Raw genomic sequence first — 12,358 nt, forward strand, 5'->3', positions numbered from 1 at the left:
TTTGAAAATAAAATACGCGTAGCGATTATAATGGCGCTTTAAATATCGCGTTGCGATTTACGGATACGCGTTGCGATTTTATGTATTATCGTTGCGATTTACGGATACGCGTTGCGATATACGGATACGCATTGCGATTTACCCATACGCGTTGCGATTTACGGATACACGTTGCGATTTACGGATACGCGTTGCGATTTATGTGTTCGCGTTGCGATTTTCATATTCACGTTGCGATTATGGAAAATCGCAATGCGAATTTGTACTATCGCATCGCGATTTTCAAGAATCGCGTTGCGATTTTGGAAACTGATTTGCGATTCTGGAAACTGATTTGCGATTCTGGGGATCGCGTTGCGATTTTTATTTCGCGTTGCGATTTTGTTGGTCATTTTGGCAAATCCAAAAAAAGTTGGTTAAAATCGTATATTATAACTTTTTTTTGGTCACTGAGGCGATTTTCTCTATTTTTAACCTTATCCCTTCTTCTCTATTTTTGAATCAAATTTCAAAGCCCAAAACTCTAGCAAGCACAGCAAGGAACTCAAGATGTGCAGTCAACTGAGGGAAATGGCCATTGGTATTGACTATCTCGACCGTGACTTCCACCGAATCTTCTTCTTCATGTAGTTGGCGACCGAACCGGGCACAACAATGTCATTTGCGGCCTGAATAATAGTGCATGGTGTGGTAACTTTGTCGACGATGCTCCTTTCGTCGCTACGAAACACCGTCTTCGCTAAAGGGACGGCAAACTCTTGCCTCGTCCTCTTCAAGCAATTTCTCAATTTTCGATCAACTCCGAATCTGAATTGTTGACGATGAGCATTGGGAAATTCGATGTCCAATTCTCGTAGTTGGATTCATGTTCGATATAATACCGTCAATCACCGCCTCGTCCAATCCACCTTCGTAATCATATGTTAATGTATCTACGAAAATTAAACATTGTGAATATAATTAATTCGCATTAATAAGTTAATGAAAATTAATTAAATAAAATATGATTTTTCATAGTTTAAGGAAACTATGGATATTGTATTAATTAATATCAAAATTAAATAATTAGAAACTTTTATTTAATAAAGTTTAAATTATTAGATGTTATTAAATTATATTAAAATAGTATTTTTCATTGTCAAACTTTCAAATATTACAAACTAATCATTGTGATATTATAAATAATAATAAATTTAATGTTTATTTTATAATAGTTTGATAAATTCAATGACTATTTTATATTCATTCGACAAGTTTAATAATTATTTTGTATTACCTATAAATTCTGACTAAAAAGATAATTTTAACATAATTTAACAAGGTTCTATATACTCCTCACTTTAATACATTAGTATGAATATATAAACATAATGATAAAGTACACAAATGATCTCCCAGCTATAGAGTATTGTTTTATTAAGTCCCTCGACTATTAAAAGTTATAAAATGATCCTCTAATTATAGAATTTTGCTTTGTTGAGTCTCTCAATTATTAAAAGTTACAAAATGATCACTCGACTATTCATTATGTTCCAAACTCGTCATTTACTGTTAAAAATTGATGGTATTCTGAGCTGAACGTTAACATGATGAATATGATATGATAAAATATGATCTTAGAATTTCAAACGATTATCATATCTAGTCATCATGTTAACACTCAGCTTAGACAATCGTCAATTTTTAATGAAAAATGACTAGTTTGGAACATAATGAATAGCTCGGATGAACATTTTGTAACTTTTAATAATCAATGGACTTAATATAGTCAGAGAATCATTTTATAACTTTTAATAATCGATAGACTTAATAAATCAATACCCTATAGTTAGATGATCATTCGTGTAATTTACCTAAACATAATTATGTGGTTCACTATTTATAATGTTGATGTTAAACGCATTTATATATAAACAAAGACATTATAGAATTGATAACCCAGCTACCGAGTTGAATCAAACTTGATATTTAGGCCGACTCCAACGTCATTTAAAATATTTTTTCTTGTAAAAAAATAAAAAAAAAATAATAATAATAATATACTTATAATATTACAAAAATTAGAGTTATGAAGTTTGTTTTGGCTTGTTATATGAAAATGCCAAAGCAGAATATAGAAGAAAATAGAAAGAAATATACTTTCCGATACGTAATTGTATGAACCGTATCATTTTTTTTTTTTTTTTGCCCTCTTGATTCTAAGGGTTCATTTTGACTAATTAGAACTGACCCGCATTGTACACCTTGTTTTGGTGGGTAAGTCTTCTAGTAAGGATTTTCTGCATACAAAAGAATTCAAACTTGAGAATTTACTTAAGCGATATCAAGATGCTTACCACTTGAACAATCCCTATTGGTTAACCGTATCAATTATTGATATATATATATATATATAGTATAATTTTATGTTGGTTATATGGTTCATTCATGCCATCCTAAAAAAAATATGTAGGTGTGTTATTTTATTAAAATGAAACACTTCAAATATTTTATATCAAAATTCAGTGAGATTGGAAATATGATGAACATAAATAGAAAAACAAAATTGTCCAGTAAATACTATAAATTTGATATTTTTAATAACTTATTATAATTGAATTCTTAAGATGATACGAGAAAATATAAACGAATTTTTAGTTAAATTTTGTCGAGTGATCATTTTTTTTTTCCTAAAGTGTCATGTCCTAAATTTTGGGTCATGTGACGTGTCACATTTAATTTAAGGAGAGGCTTGAGTTCATATTCAGATTAAAAATCTATGGCCGTGAGAGAGGGGGAAAAAGGGAAAATGAAAATACCTAGGAGAAGCTGATACAAGAACAAGCCTGGTGAAAAGCTGGGGTCTTTTAATGGAAGCAGGGCAACCGATCATACCGTACAGGAATGGCCGACAAAGGCGGAGGGTTTCAAGTGAAGCTCTTCCTGAGAGCAATCAAGTCATCGGCAAAGGCGTCGTAGGAAGAGTATTTCAAAGGATCGAAGAGGTTGGGATCTTTAACAGCGCCCGAAAAGGTCCAGTCGAAGACCTCAACCTGGTAATGCTGTGTAAAGCAAGGCAGGACTTTGTCCCATACGGATTGGTCTCCTCCGAACCCGTGCGCCAGCACCATTGTCTCACTGCCGGTCCCCACTAATTTCGCTTTCATGGCTGCTGCCAGGCTCGTTTCTGGTGCCACCATCATCCACAGAGAAAAACCAGAGACAGAGAAAGACCTGAGCTAAAAGCTTTTTTTTTTTTTTTGGCTGCCGTCGGTATAGGTTTGGTTATATAGATTAGCGAGTTGTTTAGTCTTGGTTCTGGATTCCCAATTCAGATTCGACTCGATTAGACAAAACAAAGTTTAAAGTTTACGTTAAAAAATAGGGCAGCGTACATAAATGAGCCCTCGACTATAGATTATTACTTTATTGAGTCCTTCAATTATTAAAAGTTATAAATAATCCCCTGACTATAGGAAATTGTTTTTTAAGTCCCCAAACTATTAACAATTACAAAATGGTCACTCAACTATTAATTGTTTTTCAAACTCGTCATTTTTCGTTAAAAATTGATGGTAGTTTGAGAATTTTGGATCATATTATATCTTATCTTAGTTAGCAAGATAACTTACACTCAAAATTGCCATCAATATTTTTAAAAAGGATGACTTTGGAACACAAATAATAGTTGAGTGATCATTTTGTAATTTTTAATAGTCAATGGACTTAAAAACGTTATATAGTCAGAGGACCATTTTATTAATTTTAATAGTCGGATGACTCAATAAAATAATACCCTATAGTCGGGGACCACTCATGTACTTTAAAAAAATTAAGTTTGATAATTAGAAGTTGTTTTATCCTTTAAAAGTTCATTAAAAACTAAATTAACTTTTCAAATTTTATAAATCAGTGAACATGTAATAATTACATTTTTTTTCAAGATTATGACCTTTGTTTATATTGTATATAATAAAAAGATCGTATGAACCAATTATAATGCATGCTTGCCAACCACAAACCCACGCATTAATAGAAAGCATGACTATTGGCTATCTATCCCCGTGCCCTGCATGGGAGAATCAGTATGGAATTTGGTATAACTTATCAAATTATTTATAAAAATTATACTAACGGGATCGGTTTAAGTGGTAAACAACTTGATATCGTTTTAATAAGATCTCATGTTCGAGTCATTGTGCATGCAAAAAAATCTCCGTTGAGAGACTCACCCACCAAAACCACAAGGGTGCGACTTGAGTTGGTCCAATTAATTAACACAAAGCCTTAGAGCTAAAAGGCAATAAAAAAATATAAAAATAATATTTTATTAGATAAACTCATCGTGTTATACAAGATAAAAACATATTTTATCATATTTATTGCTCGGAATTATATAAAAACACATAAAAATTGTTTTTACTTATTCAATAAAAAATATTTTTGCAGATACAAATGAATAAATATTATTTTTAAAATAATTTAAGAAATAATACTCTAATAAAAAGGGTAAACTATGTGCTTAGTGTCTAATCTATCAGTTTTGACCCGTTTTAGTATATTAACTTTTAATTTTTTAAAATCATCCTAAAGTTTAATATTTGTTTTATTTTAGTATCTCGTCATTAAAAACTTTAGTTTTGTTTTATTTTAGTGTTTGTTCAAAATTTAACGTTAAGTTTTGAACAAAAAATGAAAGTTTAAGTACTAAACGTGTTAAATTTTTAAAGGTTGGGTACTAAAATGAAACGAAAATTAAACATCATGTATAATTTTATAAAATTAAAAGTTTAAGTATTAAAATAGACTAAAACTAATAGTTTATGTGTTAAATATGTAATTGACCCATAAAAACTCAAAAAGGAGTCGTTTGTCGTATTGTGGATTTGGAATTTTGGACAAATTGTATAAATTGGGGGATACGTCCAAGACAAACCTTTTTCATTCTTTTAAAACTTGGTCTGCCCCATCACGTTGTCCAATGGGAAGTTATCCCGTATAGTTTTAATATATAGTTAATGAAGTGTGATATCGAAAATATTATTATTATTTTAATATTTTTAGTAAAGTGTCTAATATTAATATTTTTGATAAAAAATAATATTTTAGGTAGTATTTTATTAGATATGTTAATAAATCCGGTAAAACACACAATAATAACATTTCCGATAGAAATAATAATGTTTTAGATAATTTTTTACCGAAAATGTTAAAAAAAATAATATTTCTGATAATATATTTCCTTAACTATATATTAAAAATAATATTTCTGATAATATATTTCCTTAACTATATATTAAACTGTTATATGTGATACTTTCCTTTATCCAATCCCTTTTCACTTCCCACCTCATGCCTTCATTAAATTATTGATTTAATAAGCAAAGTTTGGTTGGAATGGATAAGATTGAGATCCTATTAGATTATTATACATTTGAATTTGGAATTTTATTAAACATAAATTTTTAATTAGTTATAGATATGGAATCTAGATCTAATAAATTTTGATATGATCAGGATCATATGTTTTAAAACTTTGAGTTTATGTTTGATTTTTCAAAGGATAAAATTGAGATAAGTTCGAGTTTAGTATAAAAAAATCTATGTCCAAAGATCTTAGACAATAGTAAAGATCTTAGACAATAGTGTAATTATCTCTTATATATTATATTCATAAATAACTATAATGATACTTTTATTTATATATTTTTTTAATTATGTCACTATTTTATCTAATAAATATAAAAATTATATATATACTTTGTATCGAGTTGGTTTGAATACGGATTTCATTCAAAATTTATTTTGATTTTTGATAAGTATAATCTTTCTAAATTTAAATCATGTCGAGTGACGGATTAAAATAGATACTCATATTAAATTCGAATCGATAAAAGATTCAATCCAACTCAACTTATTTCTATCCATATTCTTAGTATAAAGTTTTTATAATATATCCCATAGCAGAGGTGTCAATTGTAATTATAATAAGGGCTACATCAGGGTGATGTAATAATGACAACCCCCCAAAAAATAGGTACAGATATAAGATACAAAAATTTTAGATTGGAATCCCATTGATCAAGGGAAAAGGGATTGTGTTGTAGGTGATGATAACTTGAAAATAACATACAAAATTATATATATATATGATTATTTGATATGAGTTATAAAATTTAATTTATACATTGTCAAGAAAATGTAATTTACAATTTAAGTTATATATATAAGATTTAAGAGTTAAAATTGGGTAAACTACGCATTTATCTAAACTATAAGTTTTTGTCTGTTTCAGTACTTGAACTTTCAATTTTTTTCAAAATCATACCTAATGTCTAGTTTTTGTTTCATTTCAGTGCCCCATCGTTAAAAACTAAATAGAGGGGGTGACGGGGCATAGCTCCAATGGACGGACGACCAATCCAAACGGCTGACCATGACAGAACGACGAGTCGACGAACATAGTCCAATTATGCCCATCAAACGGTTCATGACGAAGATCAAAGGATGAAGAAGTCGAAGTGTCCATCATCGATTGGGGAGATTGAGGCATTTTTCCAATGAAATGGAGGCCGAAATCACGTGAAAAGTTTGGACTTCATATGCTGATAGATGTGACGACCAACTAGCCCATCCGTTAAGTTTTTAACGGTGAGATACTAAACAAAACTAAACGTTAGATATGATTTGAAAAAAAATTGAAAGTTTAGATACTAAATGTGTAATTTACCCTTTAAAATATATAATTTAATATAGGTACAACCGCCGAAGGTCCGAAAGAAAACTTGGCAGCGTTGCCCCGCTTTTGTTTCCCTCTATTTCGATAATACATTGTAATTCGAGAGGGTCAGGCCTTGTGCTGCATAGTGCATACAAGAAAGAGAGTCATCAACAAGAGAACCAAATCAGCAGAGAGTACAGTGCAAAATGCCAGGGTCTTGCAAAATTTGAGAACAAATTCATAAGCAGATAAAATTCCAGAATAATACATATACCCTTCTTCGAATTAAAGAAGGCAAAAATAAAAGCATCCATTGTCCATGCTTAAATATTTTCTCCATGATTAACAGCCTACTGCTTCAAATGTAACTAGGATGTTTAGGAAATAAAAAAATGCTTCAAAAAAGACAACCTAGGCCTGTATGTCGAAGGTTGGGAATCCTGCCAGCAATCTGTGAGCCAAATCTTTCTGCCGCATGATCTTTGGAATCCTGTAGTTTAGAATGCCGAGCAGTAATTTAGTGCCACAGCTTACTACAGAATCCATTGCGTGGCCTCTTGCTAGATATGATATCTGAAAACGAGTCAACCAACTGGCCTGCCAAGCTACTGGATCGTCGATCAGGGTTTGAATGAATGTGTTGACCACCCTACGTTCTTGCTCCGTCGACCTCAAGCTAAACCATGTTAGTAGTTTCAATCTGAATTCCTGGTTAATATGACCCTCACATTCTAGCCATCTGATTATCTTCACACAGGACTCAAAATTCTCATCCAAGGAAGTAGAAAATTTTGAGATTCGAAATGGTGAACTGTTTATTAGAGTGCTATCACAGTCATGTGCCTCTTCATTTGAGTTTGCAACTCTTTTCCGGCACAACTCTGTATGGGAATCAACGGCAGGCACTTCCCCAGTAGGTCCATTAGTCCAGGTCTGGGAATCACCACTGCCGTTTGATCTTGCTAATCCGTTCGTCTCTATTTCATGTGAAGCAGCGTCATCATCTGCCTCCACAGCCTGTCCTAAAGTGCAACCATTGTCTTCATCCCTGGAGGATTCAAATGGAGGTGTAAGTTCTTCGTTAAGATCAGGGACGGAGGCAACATTTAAGTCTAGCTCACGTGAAACAGATGGCACGTGATCGTGTTCTCGAGTTTCAGGTTTGACAATTTCCCTTGCTCCTCGACATTTGTCTATATCAGTGCTGCAAAACCCTTCAAGGTAGCCTTGCTCTTCAGCGCAAGCAAGACGCATGATCTTTCCAAGGTCTCGAACCTTAAATACAGACGAGCCATTTGTTGTGAGCTCCTTTGAACCTGAAGAACTTCCTTCAGTAAGGGCATTATCTTTCTTGTGATTCATGACAATGGTTGAATTAGGATTCTTGTGAATTATCTGTACACTCTTGGTAAAGCATTTAGCCTCAGAATGACCCAAATCACCGGCTTCAGTATAAGAAACAATACGAAAGGTATACTCAGTACAGGGCTGCAGATTAGCTATTGAAATCCTTCTCTGAGTTCTCGGAAAGACACAGATAGGTTCTTTTGTATGTGTCTTGTCTCTACTCTTGAAATACCAGAGCTTATAGCCCTCAATCTCATTAGATGAGCAGTAGACATTTCAATCAGAATAATTGCAACAGATGACGACGTTATTTCTTCAAAAAGAAACCTGCAAGCAGAAGGACGTGAATCTGCCCATATGTTAAAAAAACTGTTACCAACTTCTTTTTCAAAAAAAAAAAACTGTTACTAATTTCAAAATAATCAATAAGAAATGGAAGAAGACACTGCTTCTAACCTTGGCACTTCGGGTTAGTGTTAAGAGTTGTAAGCCATTCATCTGCTTTTTCAATTGCAAGAGAGCATAGTTTATGTATATCACCAGCAACAGAAAGCCTACTGACAATTCCCCGTTCCATTTTAGCAGAAACCCCATTCACAGTGCCCACTTCTGCTTCTAGTTTAGCCTTTGCGTCTTTCACAAACTCGTGCAATTCTTTAAAGCGAGAAGTCTTATCTAGGAGTCTGTAACTCAAGTATTTCTATAACAAAGTACATCCAGGCGGCGAGCATCCTTAGCTATACTTAGTTGCTTCTTCCAACATCTGCCAGAAGCAAACAAACCACACAATCCTGTTAGCCCGTGCTGAATAACAAGTACGTAGTATATTCTCTGAAACCAAGTTCATCAAGTTGAATCAGTTTCAACATCAAATTTAGGAAAAACTGACATGGTGATAAACATGGAAACCACGTAAATTCTCTGAACAATTAAGAAGTCAACCACTTGAAACATGGCTCGTATAACTTCCATGCAAATAAGAGCAGATTGTAAGACTAAGGCCCAGCGAAATGAATGAAGCATGAGATTCAAGCCAGTTACTTACCCAAGTATACCTGAAACTTTACCACATGTAGCACAACAATAGCTACCATCGAGCTGCATTAATTGGCCAAGATCAACAACCCCAACCTTTTCACGTTGAAGCGCACACTCAATATGGCAAGACAACCCACAAAAATTCCCCTCACCAGTCTCAGAGGTGCATACCAACCAAAGACTGGGATCCTTTTGTCATCAAATAAGTGACAGATACAACATGAGCATCTCTTGCAAAATGTGTCATTTATGGACAAAGCAGCTCTGCAAGCAGAATTTTTACAGGTCCATGCGTTAGACAATCCATTATCTGAAGGCTGCTCAGAAGCTAGAAGCACCCTCATAGGGTTCTCCCTTTTTCTGGTTTGTTTCCTAGAGGAAGGCTGACTGTTGGCAGTGGCTGAGGCCTTTCTTAACTCTGACTTCTTGATTAGCTTGTTACACAACTTTAAAGCTTCAGTCATTTTGCTCTTTGAGGAAGCTAAATTTTTCTTGTTCTTTATCAGAACAGGTTCGAAGAAGCTCCTTTCTTGGACCAGATTTCAGGAACTCTTGTAGGAGTTCTGAACTTCTTGAAGCATCATCTAAATGGCTTTGCACACTTGAAGAAAGACTTTGTAAGCCAAAAACTGTACAGAAAAAAAAAACGTGAGAAATCAATTGGTGAGATGGAAAATACTTGGTAGGAACTAAAACAAAGGTTTTAAGGTAAGGAAAATATACGTCCACACATTGGAGTTTGCAAAGACAGTTTACATAAGAAAAACTACTAATATTGTGGATAAATTATGTTGTGAAAGAAGCTGAGCTTCGGTGTTCCATGTCAATAGGCATAAAATATACTTCCTCTTCTCCCGGCAAACCCCCAACCCCAATTACGAGTCATCCTTTCAATATTAAGTAGCCTAAGATTTGGGGCTACCATTTGATATACTTTTTGGTCCTATTCTCAACCCCTTGACATCTGTAACTCTCACAAATGATCTCTTTCTAAAGACTTGTGTTATTGGGAAAAGTCATGATAAAAGTTGGAGTCTTTTAACTCATTATCCAAATTAGCTATTGAGAGCTGCCAATTAGCTCTCAAAAGAAAAATACCAAGATAGAATTTAACCGAATGGTTTCAATAAGTCAATGGAAAAAATTGAAAAAGAAGAAAAGAGCATATGAACAGCATATAAACAGAGCTAGACACACTATGCAAGTTCAAGGAATTTGTATCTAAATTCTAAGCACTGACAGCAGTACCAATAATTTGAAGGCTAAAATAACTAGAAACAAAAGGAACAATAACAAAAATGAAATCAGCCCAGATTAGGCTGTTGAATGCTCTAGTTTTATTTACTCCTACAATTTTCATTGAGAATTAGCAGACATATATATATATCCATGATGAGATGCAATGCATCCTATTTCTACTAAAAAAATAAAATAGAAAGAAAAGTGGTGAAAACAAAAAATTCTGGTCCATTCTTTTAAAAAAGACTTCTCAGACAAATAAAAATTCAGATATTTGGGACCCATGGTATAATTATCTGCATGCGAGCATATCAGATCTTGAACATAAGGTCATTCTGCAATGTAACTAAAGAAAGAAAAGTAGAACTTTAAATAGAATGATAGGATAGCATCCCAAGTGAAGCAGATGTTCATAGAATTTACTAGAAATTTCAAATGGTTTGTGCATAAGATAACACACATGAAACAAAATTGACAGCAAAAGGAAAGAATAAGAAAATGGTGCAGGCTGCAGCAGAGGATTGCAAAGCAGCCCTAGTCATCCAATACAATTAGGATTCAAGAGAATCATTTATATTTTATAAGCTCCATAAAGGAAATAAATATATATATAATTGGACCAGATTTTATAGGATTGAATCAGATCATCTAAAGAATATACAAGCAGTCAATGGTTCAAACAGGTTTGAATTATCAAAGAGTGTCAGATTAGTAACTTGATTAGTGATCAATCATAAAAAACACAATCATCTTAGAAAACTCTACCAATAGAGCATAGCTGTAACCAATATTACTTATAAACACGTGGTAATAAATTCCTTGTACATAAGTATATCATCAAACTTTAAATTAAATAAGAACATATGTAAAGAGGTTTAACTTTCACGGAACTATAGGGAAGAATCAAAATCAAATGACTGAACATGATACCATCCACTGTAACATAATATATATGTGAAACAGGAAGCCAGGGAGAATGTCGGGAACGCATTTTTTTTAAGATGGTTCTCAATGTTTTCCATTGCATACAAGCCATTTCATCAGCCTCAATAAACACTTTATAGAGCCTTTTAATCCAAGATGCATAAAGCATCATTTCTCAAGGTCCAGAATCAGTTATTTCAGCACTAGAAATGACAATGAAAAACAAACAAAGTGAAGCTAAAGTGATATAACCATCTTCAACAAACAATCCCATTTAAGAACACGAGTTACATAAGAAACAGATAAAGAAATAAGAACATGAAGTTAGAGAATAAACAGAAGAAAATATGAAGATTATACCTTAAGCAAGATATTTATCTTCTAAATCCATAATTTAAATGTTGAAACCCGCAAACCTTAGCTCTCCCCTGTCAAAATTAATCAACTTCAACATTCAGCATACCAGTGAATTATCAATATTAGACTAGTTCCTAATCTACATCATCAACCAATCATTAATGAACCACCACCACCCACAAAAAAAGAGCAATAAAAGCTTTCCTCCTACTTATGTGTGGAAGAAAATTTCATTCTTTATGCTTCGAATTGAAAGCTTCACTCCAAAACAAATTTATACATTTTAATTAAAGCATAATCCATGGGCTAAAAAAGGAACTTTCCAGCTTTTCCACCACATTTGAAAGTTACATTAAGAAGCTAAAAACAAAAAATTGATTGCTTTACGCCATGCAACACTCAGTAGAAAGAGAATAAAATAAAGCAGAAACAAAATCCAGGATGTAAAGCTCGTTTGAATAGCGAAATACAAACAATGCCTGTGAAGTTAACAATAAGTTAACGGATAAAGAAACCAAATAAGACCGGAACAATAATTCAAAAATAAGTAAAGATCAAATGTAGGATAAATAAAAGATCGTAAATTCAAAGCCGCTATGCGTACATATACATGAACTATATTAACAGACCCAAAAGGAAGCAAAGAAGCCCGCAACTCGAACGAATACGGATCTGAATCATCTGATAATTTTTTTAAAAATACAAAAAAGGGAGAAAACAAATCTAGGAGCAAATAAAGTACCTTCGTATAAC

General features: G+C 32.9%; 1 pseudogene; it reads right to left on the minus strand.

Moving 5' to 3' along the window:
* Positions 1-7,138: 7,138 nt before the first annotated feature.
* Positions 7,139-11,676, minus strand: LOC120180032 (annotated as a pseudogene).
* Positions 11,677-12,358: the final 682 nt, after the last annotated feature.

The sequence above is a fragment of the Hibiscus syriacus genome, unplaced genomic scaffold (genome assembly GCF_006381635.1).
Source record: "Hibiscus syriacus cultivar Baekdansim isolate YM2019G1 unplaced genomic scaffold, ASM638163v2 tig00112487_pilon, whole genome shotgun sequence".
Classification (NCBI taxonomy): Eukaryota; Viridiplantae; Streptophyta; class Magnoliopsida; order Malvales; family Malvaceae; genus Hibiscus; species Hibiscus syriacus.